This window comes from Danio rerio, chromosome 24 (assembly GCF_049306965.1).
Source record: "Danio rerio strain Tuebingen ecotype United States chromosome 24, GRCz12tu, whole genome shotgun sequence".
NCBI classification, from domain to species: Eukaryota; Metazoa; Chordata; class Actinopteri; order Cypriniformes; family Danionidae; genus Danio; species Danio rerio.
Genome location: NC_133199.1, coordinates 14,667,418 through 14,693,870, shown reverse-complemented (window position 1 = coordinate 14,693,870; position 26,453 = coordinate 14,667,418). Strand labels below are relative to the sequence as shown.

The 26,453-nt window shown below is 34.8% G+C and overlaps 1 protein-coding gene across 6 annotated transcripts in view; it reads right to left on the bottom strand.

The window, feature by feature from the left end:
• stau2 (staufen double-stranded RNA binding protein 2) overlaps positions 1-26,453 on the bottom strand; it is a 222,974-nt gene that overhangs the window by 11,381 nt on the left and 185,140 nt on the right. The window lies entirely within an intron of this gene.

Sequence of the window (26,453 nt, the reverse complement as noted above, 5' to 3'; positions counted from 1 at the left end):
ATTTTTTGTAATAAATGTTTGTATTTTTTGTATTTATTCAGTATCACATAGCTTCATAGGTTTTCTAATAATATTCTTTGTTAAATTCTTGATAAACTGAGTTTCATAATTGACTTGACATCCCCAAAAAGGTGGTAACACTTTAATTTAAATACCAATTCCGACTATTATTAAGTTATTATTAAGTTATCAGCTCTTCATTAGTGTTTATAAAGCACATATTCTGTATGATCTTACTCTACATCCCTATCTAAAACGTAAACCTAACTACAGTACTAGCTCAAAAACAATTATTAATAAGTAGCAAATCAGGATTTTATTGAGGCAAAAGTCTTATGGTTAATACTTCAATAGAACTAATTACGGAGTAAATAAAGTACCAGATGATACAAGTGTTTTTTGTTCTGGGGATATTTTACAAAAACTTTTAAAGTTGATTAAAACAGAAATTAATAAATTGATATTGTGGTTTGACCTAAACAAATTGTTATTAAATATAACAAAGGTTATGTTATTTGGGAAATTAAAAAGTAGTCATGAAATAGATTTTAAAATTGATATCGAAGTTGTAGAAAGAGTATATGCAATTAAATTTCTTGGTGTTGTATTGGATCATAAAAATTAGTTGGAAACCGCAAATAAATAATGTGATATCAAAATCTGTAAAAACTGAAGCAATAGTGTATAAAGCAAGATTTATCCTGGACAATAAATCAATGTATGTAACATAACACACTTATGTTGCCATAGAGGAGTTATTGTGTTGACATTTGGGGGAATACATATAAATCTAACTTACGATCCTCATGTAAAATACAGAAAAAAGTTATTAAAATTATAGTAAAAGTGGGGTATTTGGGCATACAAATCCTTAATTTTTTAAATAGAAAATTTAATGATTTGGTTAAATTTAAAACAGCATAATTTATCTTTATAGCTAGAAATAAATTACTTCCGAAACGTATATAAAAGCAAGACAAGGGGGTTATAATCTAAGAGATAAACAAAATTGTGTATGTCTGTATGTGGTGTGAAATTATGGAACAGTCTGGAACAAATTCTTCAATGTCAAAATGTTAATCAATTTAAATAGTGGTATAAATATATATTATTAAAGGAATATAATGTTAATTGGAGATGATTGAAAAAATAACAAAATGAGAAAGGTATGATAAAAATCCAATTACTGGCTGTTTGTGTATTTTTGGGGTCTTTGTTATAAAATGTAAAAGTAAAAATGGAATCAAATATATAATATGTCAAAGATGCCAAAAGAAAAAATATTTGTCTCATGTAAAAACAAGAGAAGTAAAAGAAGAAATAAAAAAGTAATCGACGAATGATGTGTATGGTAATGGGGTGGGGAAAATAATAAGCTTGCGATTTATCCCGCTCCATTTCGACCATGATGAAATGTATTTTGTTTAAAGAATTGTTTTGTGTATGATTTTTCTGTTTGAAATAAATAAATTGAATCAAATCAAAGTGCTGAAAGTAATTTGAGATTTCTAACAAATTGCCTTTCAGAATAGACGAACTGAGATTAAAGTAATGACATCTCACTGCACTCATTTTTTAAAAACACTTCACTAGCTGAGTTTCCATCATCCTGTGTTTATTTATTCTGAAGTATTGTATGAGAAATGCCAAATTTTTATTAATTAATAGTTATGAAGTGATGTGCGTCTTTTCAATACAGCAGGAGCTGCATTTGAAGGCTGCACAGAGTATAAGTCACCATAAGCGAGTGGCGCAGACAGTCGAAAACATTTGTATGATAATGTAGAAAAGGCCTTTTGTACAATGCACTAATATCATTAAAAGATATTAGAACTACCAAAAAATATTAAAAGATATTAAAACTACTAACCTAATATAAAGATTGAATTTACATTAGACGTCATAACCTTGAAACCATGATTATTCTTCAGACTATATATCGGTGAAGTTTTTTTTCCCTCTCCGGTGTCGCCACTGGCTTGCATGGTTCAGTATCAGTAGAGCTACGCATCGATGAATTTGCTCTTCAGTGTTTGGACTCTCAGTAATGATTTTAAACCACACTAAACTGAGCTTAACTGAACTGAACTTAAAACACTAAAAACTGAATTACCCTGATTCAGTTACTATGACCATTTATGTGAAGCTGCTTTGACACAATCGACATTGTAAAAGCGCTATACAAATAAAGCTGAATTGAATTGAATATATAATCGTACAACCAAAATCTATAATTGTTGCACACCTAATTGTTATGCAGTTCAAAACATCACATATGAATTTGACTGAATGTTGAAGAATGCTAAGCAATGCACTGCTTTTGTTGTGCTTTGAAATACAACATTTGAATATTTGTAAAAAAAAAAAAAAAAAAAAAAGTCTATTGTAGGCTACAATGCACTGATATTATGTAGTTTTAAAATACAATATATTAACATTTTAATGTAGAAAAAGCCAATGTGGGTATCTTAAAGAGCAAAAATACATATATATGGGCTCTTATATGCATGTCATCACTCATATAGCAAGTCATATTTCTCCGGCCTTCTCCTTTTCTTTAACCGGCTCCCATAACAAACTAATTGAATAGCCCTGGTTTACTGTGTGAACTGGAAGTATGATATAATGACTGTGGGGTGGGGCTTTCTTTTGCATGTAATTCCCTTATAGCAAACTAACGGTAAGAGAATGTATTAATATACAGTTACTATGGAAGCCCTCAGGTTGAAGTCATCAGAAGGACCACCAGTCCAAACATGGAAGCAAATGGTCAGACTTTCATTGAACGTTACCAAAACAAAAAATGTTTTCAGTGGATTAACTTTTCAGATTATTTATTCACTTTAAGAATAACAATGTGAGCTAGCAAAATAAACAGTGTCAATTTTGATTTCACAAAGACGTTAAAGGAAGTTACTCCCATACTACACATAAAAGCATCTTGGGATAGTAGAAGAAGTGTACAGGTATGACTGAGGGAGACCCTCAAAGTGACACACGCGAGTTGAGAATTAGCAGATCCACCTGGTTGTGGGGCCGATGCTCTTTCCAGCATTCTGACAATGAACACCAGATGTGCTGTATGCAACGCAACAAGCATGACATATTTCTCACAGCTGACAGCCTGTTCCCTCTGAACCCAAACCCCCTGCACCCCGGCCCACTGGTGAGAGGTGTGGACGACACACACACACAGATGTGAGCACATTCCTCTAGCTGATTAATCAGAGCTTCGCTGGATCACATAACGCCAGCTAATCGAGTCAGGCACCCTGGTGCATCTATGTGTGTGTCCATCTCAGAAACAAGAGACATTGAGAGGTGAAGCATTTAATAACACATCATCTTAGATCTATCATATCAAGGATACAAATAGTGATCCTACAATCCTACAACGTGTTCAGAGGTTTGATTTAAACAGATCTAAAATGTTACTGAATTAGATGCAAAATGTCAACCCAAATGCTACCTTCAAACACATACCACTAACGCTGATAACCAAAATGTTCTCAAAATGCTTGTCATTTAACACACGCACAGAGAGAGAGAGAGAGAGAGAGAGAGAGAGAGAGAGAGAGAGAGAGAGAGAGAGAGAGAGAGAGAGAGAAGGGTGGGTAGATTACTTCTGAATTGCAATAAATTACTGATCAGAAATTACAAGACAAATTTTGTTTTCAGTAATATAAAAATACAGACTTTTCCATATGTCTCCCATTCAGTTTTTCACCTCCAGCCCTCCATCTTAATTTCGCGCATGACCAGAACCACGTGATCGAAAACAACCTAATAATTCCTGGTTGTGTTTTCTTTGACTATAGCTTCAAAATAAAACGTGGTACAGCTCCATCACTCTCTTTTGTCAAATTTAGTGATAATTTAGCCTTTATCAACAGCAGATCTGGTGAGCAAAATAGGTCAACGTTACTCTGATTGGGTTTATATTTGTCCATCTTCAGCATATATCATGCTCTGTGTGTGTGTGTGTGTGTGTGTGTGTGTGTGTGTGTGTGTAAGAGAAGCACATCAGAGCAATATATGGTCAATCATGGACTTAACTGATTGAGCTTAAAAAAATGGTTTCTGGAGATTTTTTTTATTTACTGAAGCCATAACCCTACTATGTAGATATCAGAGAACAATTCAACTTAAACCAATGCAGTATAGTATATGGCACCTTAAAATTGAGCAGAAACAACACAATTCTTGATTTTTTTTGCTAGACAACTTAATTGTTTCATTTTCAATCCACTTAAATTAGTAAAAACTTACAAGTTGACTTAACTCCTTCATGTTGTTTTTACAATGTGTTTTATGTGCAATGACAATCGTATATTTTTTTAAGTGTGGCTAAAATGCTTGCTCTACAGGTCCATCGCTAACAGCCGGAAAACCTCAGAGTCACTAAATGGGGCTGAAACTAATCCAGTCGTCTTCCAGAAACTTGACAAAAACCCAGATTCTGACTTAACATCTTAAATAGTGGTTCATCATGTGCTAATGTGAAAATGGAGTGAAGCTGGCCAAAGCACAGGAAATGAGTGCAGTACATGACAATGAGACACACTGGTGAGTTTATGCCATCACATCTGCAGAGATGACAGTCAAATCACTGTGAATAGGGAAAAGTGAAGCCAGCGCTCAACAGCACATATATCAAGCCATTTAAAGAGCCATTTCAGGGCTTTTATGTGAGGAATGTCTTATCAAGTCTTGGAATCTTTGGAAAACGAGCTGTTATCTATAATGGAACTGTACCGCTGCAGTCTGTTATCCAACACACGCATGTAAATTCCCCAGAAACAAATCAGCTTTAAATGAAATTCATTCTGTTGATTGATGACAACGTGTCTATGGGTCAACAAGGAGGACATTATTCAACCAGGAAATTGTTCAATATATTTTAGAGGATAATTTAAAGGCATTCTAAGTTTTGCCGGCAAACGCACGTTTTCAGGACTGCAGTGAAAGAGTGAGCACCGAAATGGCTTCCTAAATGCCATATAAATCATCCATTGGCCAACTTAATACTCTGCTATTTGACTTCAATATGCCTTTAATTTATTTCAGGGACGAGAGAAGAGAATGAAAAGGGAAGAGAACGAAAAGGGATAAACACAGCACTATTTCCAACACACTCAATTCAATGCTCCTAATAAATAAGAAAGCCTCTAAATTTATAATCATAATCCTCTTTTTTTTTTTTAAAGCCCTTTTTTGGACTCAAATCTGCTTTCACATATCATAAATGTCAAAGTTAACAATTTATAGAATGAAGTAAAGTAAATACTTTAAAATAAAAAAATTAAATGCTAAAACTGCAACACTGACTGTTATATGATCTCAGAAGTTAATCACACTGAGAATCCATTAAGTTTTGCTGGAAATTTGGGATGCAAAGTTAAGAATATTCTGACTGATGTGATAACGGATAACTCTTTACATTTACAAGCCAATATATAGATACATACAGTATATACAAATATTAAAATCAATTTTCTTTCATAGACCTTTATTTTTAAATACAGACTGCATTTCTGAAGTGATTTTCACATCATGCTGACAGCACCAGTTAAAATCCTCATGGCCTGCAGCAGACATCTGAAGTTGATCAACCAGTAGAAAAGTCCATAATTTATTGGGTTGACCATCTATTTCAGCCCATTAGTTATGATACTAAAAATAAGCATTATCGATCAATTGGGATATGGCTGCACTCTGAGAAATAAAGGTGTGAGAACTCAAAATCCCACATGCAAGTGCGTTTCCATCTAGCTGTTAGAGTGGCTGGCTATAGTATTGGTAACTTAGCGACCAACAGTAATCAAGGCAAGCATAATGAACACAGCTGATTAGTCATGTGGGAATATTGTTCAGGAGTTTATTCAGGCAATTTCTTCTCCATATCTTATTATTCTTATCTCTTATTAAGTCCAAAGCAAGCATAAAAATGTTTTTCATTTTTCTCATCAGAGATTTTTATTTTAAATTAGTCATTTTAATCACTCGTTTCTCACGCAATTATTCAGAATGTGCATTAACATTCTCATAAGGTGCTGTTGACTTGAAATGTTCACCAGATGTTGGTAACAACCAAATAAATTCACATGAGAAAAGAAAACAAATCTAATTGGTTTACAAATAAAGTTATGTGAAATAAAATGAAATGATACAGAAAAAATGATTGAACACGTGAAGAAAGGGAGGCGTAAAAAGGCAGTGAAAGCCCAGACAGCAGCTGAAATCTCTCAGTAGTTATTCAGCAACCCTCTGCCCTTCCTTGTTGTAAATGAATACTAGCAGCTTCAGTTCAACATCTACTTCATCAGGATGATGAAGATGAAACCAGCGTGGACATTTCAGCAAAACAATGATCAAAAGCACAGCCAAGAAACTCAAACGCATTCAGAGAAAGAAAATCAAGCTGTAGAATAGTCTAGCTGATCACCTAAATTGAATCCAATAGAAAATACAAAATAAATATCAGATTTGACGGACAAGACCCACAGTACCATTAAGATTTTAACAGTTTATTTGAAAAACTCACACCTGAGAAATGCATGACTTCATTCTTCAAATGAGAGGTGTCGTTAGGTTCCATCACAAAAAAGAACTTTATCTAAAGTATTAGATACATTTCAGTAGTTCAGTAATTTCTACTTGTGTTATACCATTGTTATTAAACACAACTAATTTAAAAAATTTTTTTTTTGTTTAGTTTTATTTTAGTATTGTTTTTTTTTTTTTATTTTTATTTTTTAACCAAAATCTGGTTCAATTCTGTCAACAGCTCCTTTAGAAATATTGTTCCCAAGAAAAAAACATGGCGTGTTCAATAAATATTTTCCCTGCTGTACACTGTAAATTTTTGAGGAAAAATCTTTTGTTCTATTATTTAAAAAAAAAAAAAAAACATTTACTTATATTAAATGAAACCTTGCTAAAAATATAGTTTCGTAAGAAACTCCTATTTAATCTAATGGTTTACTTTGCTGTACACAGTAAACAATGACAAAATAAACATTACAAGCAAGTTCCAATAAAAAAGTTGCATTCATCAACAACAACAACTCCTGTTCGATAGTAATTTTCACATGCTGGACAAAAGACGTTATACGGGAATGAAAACTTGAACTTTTGATGGATACAGATGCAGACTCCTCTGTGGTACCAAGTGTATAACTCATCCTCTCCTGTGGCCAATAAATTGCAATCAAAAGGATAATTACCGGTGTTGTGTGTGTGTGTGTGTGTGTGTGTGTGTGTGTGTGTGCCATTACAGACTCTGAGTAAATAAGCAGCATCTGCTTTTGCGCTGCCAGACAAAGACAATGAATCAAGCCAGGGAAGACAAGCTTGTGATAAAGGCCCGCACCAAACAGCGGGCTCAAAGATAAATATCCCGCTATCTATTGTAACAACAGTCAATTACATCATTATTTTTCTAATGAGATAGAGTGAGTGCACACGGATCACCAATGGGCTGAAATATGTTTAGTCTAGCCCCCCAAACCTGGAAGTGATCAATCTCTGTCATTAAGAACATCAGATCAGAAGTAGCCAGCCCTTGTCCCGGGACCATAGTTGATCTCTTCCCCTCCTTTAGATAACACGCCACCACTCAACGAAAGCATTAGTGAGTCCGACTGATTGATTTTGACATGTGCTACTTTGCTGGAAATGCATCAGCTCACCGTTGGATTCAAACGAAAGGAGGAGAAAAAAAAAGGTAAAATGTGGAATGTGCCAAAGCTAAATATCTAAAAGGAGGCGGAGGAAGACGAACGGAGGACTTTGTCAAAGGACATTGAGGAGTCATTTTTCTAAGCCCCTTTAATGGTTTCCCTGATTGCATTTTCATTTCCTTCACTGCCTTGGCTAAACAGTGGCGCTTTCCCCAAGAGATGAGCTTCATGCCTTTGAGGGTAATTTGTGGATGGGGAGGGGGTGATGGATCGACAGGGCCCAGCACCTCTATCGACCTGGCTCTCACTGGGGGGGCATCCAACAAGGATAACATGGAAGCCTTCAAGCTGAAGTGGAGAGAATCTGACAGCCAATCATTCACATATACGGAGCGGAGAAAGCAAACATTAATTGCATTCAGTTGGTCCCTGTGGTAAAGACACGGAGGGGAGGATTCACTAAAAATGAATTGCGCCTACATATACTGTTGTTTATTTATTTGCATGGGCAGTGTTGTTTTAGTTCACAATTCACTTAAGGATCTGCCTTGCATGGTAAATACTTAAGATGTTGTAAATAGAATGGTACGTTTGTTTAATGTCAACTTAAAGAGATTAATGAAAACATATCCCTAAGTGATTTCAAATCTTAAAGGTGCAGTAGGGGATTGTCTTCAGAAACATTTTTTGTTGTGCTGGTTGAAAGTCTCTTCACATTCCACTGATTAAAGTAAGTGATCTAAATGTATTTTTATATTTTGGGTAAGGCATAAGACTAAAAAATATTTGTCCAACTAAAATGTTAGCCCGACATCTCTCATAAATCTGATACGGAGTTTAAATTGTCTGTCAGCAAATACAAATTTGAGCTACTGCGCACCTGTTTGTACGCAGCTCTGCCATTTGTGCATACACATGCCTGCACGTTTACAAGAGTGATGGAGTGAGAGAGTGAGTGGTAAAAACATGCTGAATCGAAACTTTTTAAAAATGTTTAAAATAAAATTACATTTTTTTTAAAAGGAAGGACGACACCATGGCTGAAGAATTTCTCTTAGGTAATGACAGGTAATGTTATGTTTTGAAACAATTTTTGTCACGCAGAGCTGATGAAGACTAAGTTGTTATTACTGAGTTATAGGCACAGAAATGTTGTTCAGCCACTGAAATTTTCTGGTGTAAGATTGATGTGAGTGTTTTCAGTTTCATAAGGACCCTTTACAGCATTGATAATGTAGATTTTATTTATTATAAGTTTAACAACAGAACATCAGTAAATAGCGATGTTCCGTCTAGCCTAATGAACTTAAGATGGTTTTATATTCATATTGTTTCAATTTTTGATCAATGACAACTTGTGATGCGCTCCCTATGGTGTGTACCGCTACTCTAAATATTCGGTCAAGCTTTAGCTCAACACACTAGAAAGGGTTCTGCTGTCATCTTCACTAAGGTACATGCGCTTGTGTTTTCAGGAGGCGTGGCTTTGGATGGCAGGGAAGGGACGGTGTTTCAGAGATTTATGCTAACAGGCTAGCATTGTGGCAGATCACCTACTGTACCTTTAATGAGTTTCATTTATTTCTGATGAACACAAAATAGGATATTCTGAAAAATGTTAGAAACCAGTATCCACTGAAAAGCAAACACTCAAAGTTGTTTTCCAAAATTCTTAAAAATATCTTTGTGTGTTTAACAGAAGAAATTTTTTTTCCAAAACAAACAAGTATTTCAATTTTGCTTCTTGCAACACATTTCAGAAAAAGTTGGAACAGTAAAGCATTTACCACTTTGTAATGTTGCCATTCCTTTTCAAAACACTTAAAAGATGTTTAGGGACTGAAGACATCACGTGATGAAATGTTTCAGGTATAATTTTGTCCCATTCTTCCTGCAAACAAGTATTAAGATGGGCAACAGTACAAGGTCCTGGTATTAACATTTGGATACAGATCAAGACTGCAGGTAGGTCAGTCAAGTAGCTGTATCCACTTCCTACGCAGCCAAGACTTTATAATGTGTGTAGAAAGCAATTTTGCATCGTCTTTATGAAATATGCTTGGACGTCCCTGGAAAAGGCAGCATTTTTTCCAAAACCTCTGTACTTTTCAGCATTAATGGTGCCACAGAAGTGCAAGTTACCTTTGACAAGAGCACTGAATGAAAACAGTCTAGAGGATCCTTTTCTGGAACACATGACGTCCAAAAGAAAAAAAAAAGAAAAAAAAACTTGAAAACTGACTCATTCTACTATGTGATGCTCCATCCCAGATGCCTCCAAACCCAGAGAAGTCAAAGACACTTCTAGACACTGTAAATATAGGACTTCCTTTTGGCACAGTACAGTTTGTGGAATTTGTGGAAGTAACTGTGTATTGTGGTACTTCACAAAGGTTTGCAAAAGTAGTCCAAAGCCCATGTGGTGATATATTGCTTATAAATGAATGATAATTCTCAATTCAGTGCTGCATGGGGGATCAGGGATCATGGTTGTTCAGCTTTGGCTTGCGCCCTTGTCCTTTTTATGCACTGAAAGTAATCCAGTTTCCTTGAATTTTTTAATGATGCTATGTGCTTTTAAAGGTGAAATATCCAAATGTCTTCCTATATTTCTTTGAGGATCAGTTTTTAAACATTTCAATAATTTTCTCACATATTTATTGGCAATATCCTCTGCCCATCTTTGCTTCTATATGACTAAACCTTTCTTGGATGCTGTCTTTGTACCAAATCATAATTACAATAACCTGCTGACATCACCTGTTTTAAATCACTTGAATATTTAACCAATTTACCTGTTAATCAGCCCTACACTCCTCCGGTCCCAGCTTTTTTGTGTGTTGCAAGAACCAAAATTAGAAAACAGTGTTTATTTTGAAAAAACAAACAAACAATAAAAATCATGAGGAACACCTTAAATAACGTGCTGTTGTATTGTCTGCAATGAAATAAAAGTAAATGTAGAAATCACTATTATTTGCGTTTTCAATACTGTTCCAACTTTGTTTTTAACTTGGGATTGTATTAAACTCCACAGAAAAAAGTATGTAAATTTATGAGTGTAATATTTCACTTTCATGATTAATATTAACAAATATGGAAAAAAGTAACAAAGAAACTACTTGTAAATTATCAGTTTCTCTAGATTTAGTATAGTTATGTGTTGAAAACTATTTGTTACTCTGCAAACTACTCATCACATTTCTTGAAAACTTGAAATTATTTAGATCTGATTTAAATAATAATAACAAGAAGAACTGTATATTAAAAATGCATTAGTTAATGTTGAAATGATTTATAATTGCTGTGCAAGCAATGCTCATTCTTTATTTGTGTTAGATTTACAGGGTAAACATTAGGGAAAGTACATAAACTAATTTATATTAAAATTATGTGGGCTACGTCGGAAAACAAAGACTTGATTTGAAAAAATATACAGCAATATATACCTATCTATTAAGTTTGACTGCTGTGTGCTCATAGGCAAAAAATAAAATAAAATATTGCATCATAGTTCTATGATGCACTTGCCTCTGAAAGTCTTTGTTATTGAGAGCAAAAGACAGAATTTAAATCTGCATTTCCCAAATGAACTCAATCAGCGTGTCCAATCCTGAGAACATTCCGTCTTTGTATTGACTAGAGGGACCATCATTTGTGAGATGGGTGTAGGAGTGAACATTATTAGACCTGATCATCTCCTGTTTTTACTGGTGCGAGATGAAGCTCATACGTAAGCTCTCATCTGGTCGGCCAGTGGGTTTTTTCCCATGGTCCGGCACAGCTTCCCATCAAAGCTCATCCACGATCCACTCCAAGAGCATCAGTCCTGGCCCCCTGCTGGCCTTTGATCGGCATTTCATCATTTGTTTTCCCTGCCACCTCATCTCTATGAGACATGCTGCTGAAGACACAGCCCATTTAGTCCTCCATTAACCACTGACGACGAGGAACCGCTCGCTGCGTCTTTGGCAGCACTATAAACAGGCCCGCAATCTGAAATGCAATCAAACACTCTGCAGGTGTACACACACAGACGCAATCTCTTTCACTCGGACTCACCCTCCAATACCCGTGGGCTTTTACTCCACTGTCCAACAGATGGGTTTTCTGAGCCACGCAAAAGCTGCTGTGAGTGAATGGAAACACAAATCCTGCACTTTGTTTTATTTATTACACGACTTTACAGGCTGTTGACATCAAAAGAGTCTGAGCTCAACAAATAGCAAATGCCACGGATCAGAGGTAAATGAAAGAATTAAAATTTATGGATGACTCACTGCAGTGAGGTTGTGACATATCTTATCCTAGACTAAACAATTATTACAGCGGCTGAGGAGGAGCGATGAAGGCAAACTCTTTATTGTGGATTAAAGGAAAAGTTCACCCAAAAATTAAATTAAAAAGTCGTCAATCTGGGTTGTTCACACCAAAAGTGGTAATTACAAAAGGTAAATGTACTGATGACTAGGCTCACAGAAATCTGCAGATTTTTGAGCATATCACTATTTATTCACTTGTTTTATTGCCAAGTGTGCTTTACACACACACACACACACACACACACACACACACACACACACACACACACACACACACACACACACACACACACACACACACACACACACACACACACACACACACACACACACACACACACACACACACACACACACACACACACACACACACACACACACAAGAAATTTGCTTTGGCTACAGAAGCTTCCAGTGTACAAAAAGTGACAAGTGACAACACAAAAATAAATATGAGAAAATATGACAAACATTAAACAGAGATGCAATTAGACAAAAGAGCTCTGGATGATCCCCATCCATAAATCCCACTTTGATGCACTTTTCTTCACCAATTAACTTAAAAATTCTAAATGGAGTATGACTGGCTGCCAATGCACCTCATTTACTAGTCATCTTAAATTTGTTCTTAAGAAATATCACATGTTCATATGCAGAAGAATTGTTTGTACCTGCATTCTTTAGAACTGAAAATCCCATATTTCTTAACGTGGCCCAGCATTTGCAAATTTGCATACAAATGGTCCACAACACCCTGTAAGAGGTCATGACATCTTAGTGCCATGTGCAGGAAATGTTGGGTAGTTAAACAAATGCATAGACTGTGTTGAATTATTATTATTATTAATCCTTTTTTTTTTTTACAAAAAAAAATGCAATATATCTTATTCAGCTTACAAATGATTTCATTTGTAGGCTACAGGAGGCTTTATACTCATATTCCACTAATTGACAGTGATTACTGTGCTAAACTACATATGGAGCCCTATAACTTGCACATCACTACAACACAAAAAGCTAAATGCACCTATATATCTGCCACGGAACATGAAAGTGTATGAAAACAGCTTTTATTGCAAGAATATTTTCTTATTATTATATTTAATTTTTTTATCAAAAGCAGCAAAACTCTTACAGCTAATTGGATGGAGTTTTTCATTACTAGATTTGTTGAATTGAGATTGGATTGAAAATTTGGTAGTATTAGGTGGGATTTTACACACACCCTTCCTATCCTTATAGAACTAGAATGAATATTAAAACCTATTAGTCCTAGTTGCACAACATACTTAACTTGAACACTCCAATCTGCATGACCTTAAGAAAAATGAAGTTATTAATGCTTTTCAATATGTACTTTACAGGCTAAAAACAAATAAGAAGGAGCCTAAGGTAAGCTGAAAATCTTGTCATCCACCTTTAATCTCTCAGTGATGAAGCAGCGATGCTGAACACATGAATGAATCCCTCTTTTATATCTAACTCTATTCCCTAAAGAAGTCTAAATGATTTGCTGCTTCCCTCATAAAACAACATGCCAAATACTTTCAAGCATTTGGACATCTAGTGGACAACTTTTATGATAGTTTTTATAGCCTTTTTCCTTTTCCTTTATAAAAAAATTAAAAGAGAAAGTGATGGTGACTAAATGATGACAGAATTATAATTTTTCAGAACTATGCCTCTGAAACGCACAATATGATTTTACGAGAGACCTGCTGGAATCGCAGGTTATTATACAGAGAGAAAAAGTTGTTCTCTTTTTAAAAAGGGCATATAAATCCCTTCTGCCATCAGCCCTCCGGAGCGCAGCGGTAACGTGAGAGGCCGAAGGAAAGAGAATCCCACAGAAAGCCGTTCTCCAGACATCAAAGCTCTGGAGACGACCCACAGTAACATTCCTGCCTCACGCATGGAAACTCGCTGTCCTGCGTCCAAAGAGGAGAGGCTCCACATCCTACACACCGCCTATATTTCACAACCATAAAGTCTGAAGCCGGCCGGATATCAGACGAGGAGCAGATGAGTGCCGCTCCAAATGAGCCACTCTGGAAGCAGGACATACCAGAGCCCTCCACTCAATGGGCTGTGAAATCACACATAAAGCAGAAACCAATAGGAGGGAGATGTGGAATTTCAGCCGCTTATCAAATCCAGCTTTCAGACCATTCCCGACACTCCAGCTGTAGCATCAGAGAGATGACAACAACAACAACCCAAAAAAAAAAAGTCTCTGTCTGCTGTTCAAGCAATAACTGTGAAAACGGCGAGTGATAAACGCTCTATACGCTCGCCTATAATTTATAGCCGGTCATCAACAAGTTTAAATGCTTGCGTCTGCTGGGCTCCTTGCTTATTGTAAAAATGTCAGACGCACTTGGTGCAGGGAAGAAGCGTTAAAAGTTTTCAGTGCTTGAAGAGATAAAACCTGCTCCCTGTTACGCGAACAAGGTTAAAATAAAACAAAAAGCCCCCTGCCCCTTCCTAGCACTTCACACTGTAATTCACATCAACACATTCTCTTTGCACCATTTGTTGATTTAGGATTATCTAATCTGACAGGTGAGAAAAAAAAAACAAGAACTGTTTGGTGTGAAAAACTGATAGAAACCAATGTTTATTGTTATTGAATATAAAAGGAAAGGCTTTTTAACTGAATTAAAGTACAAATTAAAAACAACTAAAAATTAATTCAAGCTTTTAATTGCAAAATTGTAATCATTTTAGTGCCACAAGACTGAAATATTCAGTGCTGAATAGGATGTGTAAATGTGGGCTTTAAACACAAGAGCTGAAAAAAAAGGATTACAAATTAATAAAACTAATTTTAATTCTAATTTTCTCAGAATTTTCTTTCTGTTTTTTTTTGTTTATAGGTCAGAGTAAAATGTGAGGTTTGTTAGGTGTAATAAAATTCAAGTTTTGTGATTTGTGATTTTGTCATTTGTGTTTTCACTTGATGTGATTGAAAATCAGAATTACTCTTCCAAATATTGATTTCGTAACATTTCTGAAATGAAAACATTGATGTTTACACAATGTATACTAGAGACGTAACGATTCACTGTGAGCTGAAAATCAATTTAAATATGTGACTATTCAAACTAATAGAAATGTTGACCGAATTGTGACACATTTTTTAACATAGGGGACACTGTGTTTTACATGCACAATCTTGCTTTACTTGCACATTTGCAGCGAGCAAGAAGTGGGGCAGCAGAGTACAGTAAAAGGACAGCGGTAAAGTGCGCTAAACAATGCAAAATGTAAGCAAATAGTGCAAAAAAGACGTTTACTTAGACTAACAAAACAATGAATATGATGCACTGGCGCTGCATCACGCACCTCTGCTGACTGCGCATGCACCTCGCAAAATGGACAAGGCTTTTTTTACTCCCTGCGTTCGCCGTTGTGTTGTTGTCTTTTAAGAGAAGTAAAAAGTTTCCAGAACTATGTAATATCATTAATATAATTAAAAATGTTTAAGCTCATTATTTTTAATGTTTTTATAAATTACTTTAATGATTTTAAGGATTTTTATAACAATTGAAAAATTTTTAAATCAAACTTTGATGCATCACTTGCTTTTGTTCATATTTCAGACTGTTATACCTAATAAAGTTTATTAAAATATTAATGACAACAAAACACGAGTTGCTCTACAAATATATATTTTTTTATTATGGCAAGCATCAAAGCTAAATAAAAGAGCACACTTTCTTCAAAATACAGATTTTTTAATTTTTTTTTTTTGATTTAGCTCGCTCCATAATTTACACATTACTGTCTGGCTAGTTTCTTTCCTCTATTATGCTAAAAAGGCAATAATGGTCCAACATGACCATAATCACCAATAAACCCAGAGAAACAAGTATCAGCATATTGTAAACCGATAGCTTCAAATATCCCTTTCTAGCTATCAAAGAAATAATCTGTTCCATAATTATAGTTTTGTAACTATTAAGTTGTTTTAAATTCACAATTGTATATCAGTGTAAAAATCTCTGGTGGAAAAACATATTTCAGTAATTGTGTACCAGGCTCACTTTTGCCATGGCCTCTTTTGTTTTTTTAAAAATTCATCCCTCAGGTTTTTCCAAACCTTTTTCTAAATCTTACTCCTTTCCCGATGCTGTTGCAATTCTAGCCAAAAATTATTGATCATCTTGGTCATCTCTATGATAAGGGATTATAAAGATGTCTATACAGTCATACTGTTTCAGACAAAATCTCTTCAAAGTGTTTCATATTCAACTCAAATCAAATGCGGTGGCGCACGCACTGTTCGCTCGAGTCCAAAAAATGGTGTGCACACCGCAAGCCGAAATCAAGTTGCACGGACCCAAAGTGAACATCCGCAAACTTGTGGAATATGAACCAGGCTTTAAGTGTATCACACTGATACTAACTAATTATACGAGTAATATTTATTATTCACCTTCATAATCGTGTTAAACTCCTGTCTCTATCCTACTACATAATTATAAATTTATAATCAGTTTTTTTTTTTATGCCAGTGGCCAGTCCCCTGGTGCAGAGGGCCTATTGACCCCCTCTGTACACACTACTCTCTGATTTAGGAAAGGCTTTCCTCTCCACACCAGCCATTTCAGTCTCCAGTAAAAGAGATTGTAGGGGACATTGTAAATGTGCAAAGACATCAGCTTAAGCCAAAAAACAGAGATATGCTGATATTTCTTTTTAGAAATGTAAAATCCTTGCACAGTCACAGATTTAGTTTATACTAATATGATTCTTTTTTTTTTTTAATTGATTTCTTTTTAAAATAGCAATTCGGTTATGGCACAAATGTATTATTCAGCAAAAAATGTTCAGCATTTAGGGAAAAAAAAGGGTTCTTCAGCTTAAATTTGCTTCATATCATTTTGATTAAAAATCGTGACTAAATCGTGAATAATGAGATCAGTATCATGTATCGTATTGAATCGTGAGTCAGGTGAATTAAACAATCACATCCCTAATGTATACACAATTTTCTGAAAACATCGTAAATAATACAAAAAAACCCACTAAAAAAAAAAAATAAAAAAAAAAAAATAATAATAATATATATATATATATATATATATATATATATATATATATATATATATATATTAGGGATGTAACGGTATTGTAAATACCGTCATACCGCAATATTAATTTTTTTCGATATTACCGAAGTCGCATGACTCGGTAAAACTATAGGTCTTCTGAGAAAATTTGCTCAGGCGAATGAAGCGAACGGGAGATAGCGAAAACTACAATTGCCATCAGCCCATGCTAGACCATCAGCCCTTGCGGTCTGTTGTCGCTACAGATCCAGTAATGCGGAAATGGAATGTGCTGCTAGAAGCGGGGATGAAAAGAGCTGGAAAACTCTAAGGCCCCGTTAACACTAATGCGTTTTAGTTTGAAAACGCATAAGTTTTGCTACGGTTACGCCAACCGTCCACACTACGCCAGAGTTCTCGAGCGCCGAAAACGGAGCGTTTCGAAAACGCTGGAGAGGCCATTTTCATTATTGAAACGCTGCTGCTCCGTCTCATTGTGGATGATGGAAAACGGAGACATCTAAAACGGAGGCGGGGCTGCAGACGTTTGCCTCTCTGATTGGGGCTTTTCCTGAATATTAAGTAGCCTAACACGCACAGTTAAGTCCTGCATTCTCTCCGTGTAAGTTCAGACTTCGCAAGTTTGATCAAGGCTGCAGTCTCTTCTTCTCAGTTTGATATGGAAAAGCAGACTATACCGAGGACACGGGTAAATCTTCAAAGGGAACAGTGTACTTTATAACTTCATTCACATCACCCTGGCTTCGTTGTTTCACTTTCTCAACAATAAAATGTAAACATGATTTAAGGAACTGCCTATTTTCATTTTAATATTAGCAACTTAGACAGTAGACATGTTGAGGCGTCGTGCTGCATATATGAGCGTCATCTTCAGTGTGGATATTTATAACAAAACGGAGCCGATAACAACTGCCTCCTTTCAATTTCAGTGAAAATACGAAACACAGCCTCTCTTTTGCTGAGTATCAGTTTTAAGAATCGATAATGGCCATTTTAAAAGTATAACATACAATAAGTTTATACATTATAGGAAATAAAGGCAAGCGATCAGTCAATATACAGAATGTACGTGGTTACATTAATCATTAACTTATCTTTGCGCTCAGCCAAAACACGTTACCTGAGAACAAGTAATAGATTCCAATGCCCAAAGTCAGGGAATATGTCGTTAGATAAAGACAACAAGATAAATGAAATATCCCGTTTAATAAATATAGTGAGATTAGATCCAGCGGGAGATGCTTGATGAGAAGTCCGACTAGCAGAGCTCTGATCTGGGTAGATGGGCTGAGTGTGATTAAATGTTGAATGTCATGAGTTTTCAACAATACTAAATTGAAACTTTATTTTTTTTACATGGTTTAATAATTTTTTGTTATTAAAATTGAAGTTCCTGTTTCAAAGCTTACAGATAGATGGCTAATTTGTATGTCATTGACACTTTTGGCACTTTTTTGGAGTATTTTCATAAGTTTTGTTTTTTCCTGTAAATGATTCAATAAATACCGTACCGTGACATTCATACCGAGGTATTACCGTACCGTGAAATTCTGATACCGTTACATCCCTAATATATATATATATATATATATATATATATATATATATATATATATATATATATATATATATATATATATATATATATATATATATATATATTCAATTCATATAATTTCAAATAATTGTCATCAATATTTTACATAACAAAATAAAAAATTATGTTATAAGCAGATGTAACTATAATCATAAAACCAAAAAAACAGATTTTTTAAATGGTTACTTATTTGAATCAAATGGTCTATTGAATTAATTTTCTGTGTAAAAATGATAGTGTAAAAATTTAAATTTTATGTGCCAACTTAACTACATACTATACTTCTGCTTGTTCAAACAACTAATTTAAAATTAGTTGAAACAACACGATTCTTATGTTTTTTTGGGGAAACTTAAATAATTTATATTTAATCTACAACCTTAAGTTAACTTAAGTGAAATGTGTTGGGACAACATGAAGGAATTGAGCATTTTTACAGTGAATTTATTAAAAATATGTTAAGCAAGACCTTTGTAACACTAAAAGCATAGACTGACATGGAAGGGGTCCAAGCAACTCCATTAAAAGTTAAAAGCTAACAAAGTCTTTTGCAGCATGAGCAAACATCTCTAAATGTTGATCTTGAATGATAAAAATCAATCTAAACGCTGTTTCACAACATAAAAGCCTATGCTACAAATTACAGAAAGCTAAATTGAACTGTTTCCAGATTGTAGACTATAATGCATTTCCTCTTGGGAAAGCGATAGTGAGTTATGCTTTAAAACCCACCTGCCCATCACTGGATGCAGAAAACAGGGGTCTGTGTGAATGCAGATGTCTTGTTTTAAACAAAGTACCGTAATCAAAATTCCACATTCTGCCTTCTCATGGAAAGTGTCCAGAATGCGAGGTCAATAATTGCCTGGAGCTCCCTGGAGGGACGGACTCTGCTGACATAGGAAGCCATAAATTACAAGCCAAAATGCAGCAGCGTGTCATGCGTCATTAGGGCCGGAGAGGGTTGCTTTATCTGTTCGTCATTCGGACAGCGTGGACGGGCACCTCCCATGTCAAAACACAAACCACATGGGAGAGGTGCAGGGTACCACATACCTCCAACATCTGAGCTTCAAACACTTACTCCCTGCACAAAATACACATTCATACAATTCATCAAATGGAGAGCTAAATGCTAATTAGCTAAAAAACTACATCATAAAAAATATCTGTAAACTGACAGTTTGTATTTTGTGATTCATGTTTTGTCCGACTAATTTATGCTTTTGAATTGCATTATGGGGACCTATATAGACTTATTACATTTTTAATAGTTTGAAGTGATAATATTGTCTGAGTTGGTGTTGTAAATTATGCTACAAAAACTGCCAGTACATTTTCTCATAATTTACAAACTTAGTTCTCTATATATTATATCTTAAACAATATATTATTTCAAACTTTTAAAAATGTCAATAAAAGTCACTTTATAGAGTTTTCAACATAAAAAGTCAACAGAGATCAGCATCCCCCAATGCAATTTACAACTATAAATAAACCGAAAAAAATACAGAAACTGTTAATTAACAGATACTTTTATAGTGCAGACTGAATGAAATATTTCAGGAAAACACATTCCTCTTCCTATTTGATAAAATGTACTGAAAATCTTGCACTTTGGTGTAGCTTTCAAATTTAGATCTTTCCAAAATCTAAATAATGAACTGTGTGCTTGTTTGAAATAAGCAAACCTTTGATTGTCATGTGCGTCAAGGAAGTACAGTTGTGTGATCAGAAGTGAATCCCTTTGAAAGCTCTTTGAAAGAGGACACTTCCATAAAGAAACTCCAAACATCCATCAAGAAGAAACCAGGGAAATGCTCATAGCATTTCATTACAAGCAGAAAATTGAACTGCTTTCATAAATCATATAATAAACACACGACTGGGTAATTCTTCAACTACGTGCTCTTTTAAGTCTTTTAATCATATATCAAAAAATATATGTCATTTTGATCGAATTCCTTTTTCTTTGTCAAACTAACAATAATACCTAGTTTTAAAAAATTGACTAGCTTTCTAATATATATTTTTCATATTATTCAACCTCTTTTTAGGGGTCAAAATCACTGTTTTCACCTTGTCACACACCCAGAGTTTTAAACTTCAACAATGAAAATAACATTTTAAAATATTATTTTACTGGTATCTATTTATGCATCCTAATTAAGCACTAGTGAAATAATTTAAATATTTTATAGTTATTAATGTGAGACTATTATCAATATTATTTTTTATACAAACTATAACTGCCGCACAGTATCAGAGACATTTCCACCACAACGCTGAAATTTTGCTTTAATAAGTTTGTGAAAGAGTATTGAGGTGGTTTCTATGAAAATGAATAGTGCATTCTGAGAACATGTTCACGATGGAGGGAATTTACATTTTCACCAACAATACAAGAAAAAACAAGATAAATATTAATTCATAGGTAAATACACCTATTCTATGTCATTTCCATAGATGTTGTACCTTAAAAGGCATTTAAAAAAAACTAAAAAAATTAAGGTAAATAAGTGTATTTTGTATACATGAAATGGTAGTTACAATTCAAATCTAATCAGTGAAGCTATCTTTAACTTTTTAACAATAAACTGTAAAAATGTCATTTCCACCACTTTCATTTCCACCACGCTGCCCACCATGGTGGAAAAGACAGCATCTGGTGGAAATTACATTTATGGTTTCAAAACACAATTAATATGGATTGCAAAAGTACAGGGGTTAAACAATGACACTGAAACACTGGCCAAATTAGTGTTAGAGGTTTCATGTCTAAATTTGAGCAGCTGGTGGCCATTGACTGGCTTCATTGATTTCACATACCACCAGAAAGAGCAGAGTGTGAAGGTCTGATTTTTAGAGTAACAGCACAGTTTTGCTAAAAATATTGCAATGCGCACAACATTATGTCATATAGTGACATATCAGAGTTCCAAAGAGGATAAAATGTTGGTATGCGTCTCACTGGCACATCTGTGACTAAGACAGCAAGTCTTCGTATATTGTATCAAGAGCCATGGTATCCAGAGTAATGTTAGCAAACCACCAAGAAGAAGAACCACATCCAAACAAAGTAACTATGGACTCAAGAGGAAGCTGTCTGAAAGGGATGTCCGGGTCCTTACACCGATTGTATCCAAAAAACATAAAACCACATCTGCCCGACTGCAGAATTAAATGTGCACCTCAATTCTCCTGTTTCCACCAAAAACTGTTGGTCAGGACCTCCACAGGGTGTGTATACATGGCCAGCTGCTCACTTGTGCCAATGCCAAACGCCTGTTTCAATAATGCAGCAGCCAAAATCTTGTGCTGTGGGTATTGTTTAATATGTTTTGTTCTATGACGAGACCCAACCTCACTGTATTTACCACATCTGGGAGATTTCTGGTGTGAAGCCCAAAAGAAGTATCCCACCGAGACAATTGATCCACTAAGTAAAACATGGGGGGAATCAGTGATGGTTTGGGCTGCAATATCATGGCAGTCCCTAGGCCCAATACTGGTGCTAGATCGAGCATCATTGCCAAGGACTACCGATGTATTCTGAAGGACCATGTGCACCCAGTGGTTCAAACATTGCATCCTGAAGGCAGTGGTGTGTATCAGGATGATTATGCACCAATACACGCAACAAGACTGGTGACAGAGTGGTTTGATGAACATGAAAGTGAAGCCGAACATCTCCCATGGTCTGCACCAGATCCAGATATTATTGAGCACGAGGGAGTACTGTGGGGGAATGAGTCAGGAAATGTTTTCTTCCAGCAGCATCACATAGTGACCTTGAACATTATTCTGCAAAGAGAATGGCTCAACAACTGCTAACAACTGCACCCATGCACTAAAGAATTGTTGTGCTCTAAAACCAGGCCTTTTAGTTTGATCGTCTAACCCTTGTAGATGTTTTCTTTTTTGTTTAAAAATTAATTTACATAATATTTGAAAGTATGTAATATTTACAGTATGCACTGTTACTGTTTATCTGTTAGACAAATCAGTTTTTTTAGATAAATTTTAGCTTTACACATGCACAAATGAGTGGTTATGCTTAGTAAATTAGTAAATTAAGTTTAATAAGTGTGAGTGTAGGAGTTTAATATATATTTTTAATAAATATCTAATGTTTTTCTACAATAACACTGATTCATTGTTATTTCCACCACACCCTGTCATTTCAACCACGGCCTTGTTTTTCCATCACCACACATATTTTTTACATTTTTATTTTTTAAATTCTTATCACACATTAAAAGAGAATTCACAATTTATGAGTTCATGCTCTATTCAATATACAAATTCAGCTTATTTTTTTTTTCTAATAAGCTCTTAACCAAATTAATATAAAATTTTAGAGTGTGTCAGGTGTACAATTCAGCATTTAATCCTAATGGACTAATTTATTTAACTGACAAATGTATTATTATTATATATATATTGTGGAAAGATTGGTTAAACTAGATACAAAAAGATCTTGGACAACGTTTCACTGCCATAATTTATTTAATTTTGAAATAAAAGCTGTATATTGAGATGTGGTGAAAATGACATTTGTTCAGTTCACGATGGTAAAAATGTTAAATATTAATAATTTCCCTTCATATCCAAGTTTGTCTTCTTACAGATCTTAAAACTAGAAAAATTGTTTAGGCTACGTTACGTTAATTTTGAATAAGTTCATTTTACTCAACTTCACAAGGTTTAAAGTGCCCGTAGTTGAAGAATTGCCCGACTACGAAACCATCTAACTCAGTGATAGGCAACCTATAACTTGCGAGCCATATGTGGCTCTTTGACCAAAAATACATGGGTGTCCAGCTGCCTCCTTGAATAATAATTTACAGTTTAAAAAATTATAACCGCCACTAGAAATCAGTTTTGTTGTTTAATTTTACTGGTGATTCCTAATAAGTAATTTAATTGTAAGCTTGGCTAACAGTTTTGGTGAATTTGATGTTTCCCCAGGCAAACAGAATGCCCGAGCATACTGCCCGAAAGGTTTTTCAAAGATCGCTGCTGATTGAAATGCCTTGCCTTAGCATAAATCAAGGTTTTGTTTAAACCTGTATTATTTATTAACCTCAGTGCTTAATTTGTGAATTGCAAGCTCCCATAACAGATCGTAGTAATGGATCCGGCATTTTACCCGAGGATGGAAAGGTGTCACGCACGAAGGACAAATGTCACGGACTAAGGACAAATGTGAAGAGCGGGGATATTGTCACGGACGTAAGTGTTGCGGGGTGTCGCGGAAGAAAGTGTAAGTGAACAGCCGACATGGGTCTTTTAAAAAAATGCATTTGCCAAATAAATCTGAAATGGCTCTTTGCTTAAAAAAAAGATTTCCAACCCCTGATCCAACTGAAGGTAAATTATTAAGTTTAGTAGTTATAAGTGGAAATTCACAACACAAAAATCTGTCATTAACACAGAAGGATTCTTGATTTCATTCTCGTCTGATTAAATCAACTTTTTTGAACAAGATTTTGCATAGTTTGGCAGTGAACTACGACACCAGTGTGTATTAAATGGTGGTTTTGTATTTGCAGCAGGGAAACATTTTCAGGTTTGAATAAATATAACTAAATTAACGCAAAATAAATGATTTACAACTTTGAATCCATGCCTAAAAATAAATTACTCTATCTTTTGTTCAAACAACAAATTACTTTTCTGAAAGGTCATGTGACTATTGGGCAATTTCCCAATTTTCTGAACTGCTAGAAGCCATGGTTTCAGTCTTCACAGGAAGAAAAAAACACTTTAAAACATTAAAAACAAACATATTCATTTTAGACTGTACCAGAAATATTACTTAAACAGCACATTTTTCTGGAAATGACCCAAAATTAAAGATTACAAGGAAATTAGGCTAAAATACAGCTCCAAAGTAAGCTTGAGTAAGACAAAATAATTCTACTACCTAGACTGCTGAGACATGTAATGCTTTTTCAGCATACATTTGGGAAGTTTTAAAACATAAAAACTATACTAAAAACAATAAACTAAACTAGAAATATCAAAATTGACAAAATTTAAATCACAATGAATATTTTTTAACCAGTTCTGGGGTTTTGAAGTATGATGGTATTAAACAACAGAGAAGTGAAAAATGTATATTATATGCTGAAGACATTCAAGAGGAAAACCTACAGTAAACAAATATTTACATATAATAAAATATTGAAACTGTTTGTAAAATAATACTAGTACTAAAATAATTATTATTATTATCATTATTATTATTATTAATAATAATAATAATAATAATAATAATAATAATAAAACAGCTGAAGATCTGTTTAGAAAAGTAAGGGTTGACTTGAAAAAAATATTCTAATGACCCCAAATGTCTGAAAAAACATACATAAACATTTAAGTTATAGATTATATACAAATTATAAACAAGCAAATAATTGCTTTTTAATTTACATTGGAAAAGCTGTAGTCTCAACTTAAGATCATGAAAGTCTTTTTCCACTGACAAACTTTCTATGACAGAGGGAATCCACCATGGAAAAAGGGTTCCCTTCCTGTCTGCCCGAAGCATCTTTTATCACCTCTCAACTTCATATTATAATCACACATATTATAATCGTTTTCCTAAGGCAAAATGGAAACCTGTGGGCGAACACGAGGACCCGGCCTATCAGACAGGCATATACAATGGGCTTCCCCTCCACAGTGCTTTCCTTTCCTTACCATCTATAGATTTCATCACAACAAAAACGGGGAAAAAAAGCATATAGCAAATGCAAATGGAGGTTTGCTTATCAGCAGGCTGCTGTCATGTCAATGCACACCTAGTGGAAAAGACCTTTATATCAGAAGCTTAACGGTGAGGAAGCCGTGGTTTGGCGCGGGCGTGTAATCACTTCCTGTCATTTGCATAAATAATAAACTGACCATAAAGATTGCAGCCCCCGTCCCCAACGCAGGCCAGTCATTGTTAGCGTTGAGCTTTAAAAGTGGAATTATAATAACTCTAAAGCCAAGTGAACTTTAATGCAGCTACTGTAATTAGACAAAGCAGGAAAAAATTGTATAAAAACAGGAACTCGGCATCCACTGGGATTGACATTAACATTTCCCTATAAGCAAACAACTGAACCCTGTCATTGTCAGCAGGTAAAATAGGTTTTAGGAGGTCTCTTTGTAAGCATGTTATTAGGTTAACAACTATGTCCCGTTTCCACTGAGAGGTACAGTACGGTACGGGTCACCTTTATCAGGCTTGCAAGGCCACTGCCAAAAGTGTACCAATGGTACTCTTTTGGTGGGCATGGTGTACGACAAAATTTCAGTCAACGTCATTTTTGTTTAGGATAATGTCTACAGTAAAGCTGTACGGGTCATTCACATATCATATGAGAAGAACTTCTCACAATGCAGATGCTTTATACACATAAATACTTCTGTTTAATGTTTATTACTTTTCTATGAACATGGTTAGATTATAACTGCAGATCAATGACAGTGTGAAATAATCTACTTTAACATCTGCGATTATATAAAATAAATAAATATTTAATATTTATTACAGTCTTGCAGTCTTTGTTGTGTTACAAATTACAGAAAAATTACACACAGCATAGATTTAGTCTTTATTTAGGTTAAAAAAACAACACAAAATACACCCCACAGTCAATGCAAACCTCTCATCTTTGTCTTTAATCTTCACCAACACTTGTGACCTCTTGTTAGAAAGCAATTCAGTCATTTCGAGTTTTATAATAGTCCAAAAGGAGATGATAATAGCTAAACATGGCAGTT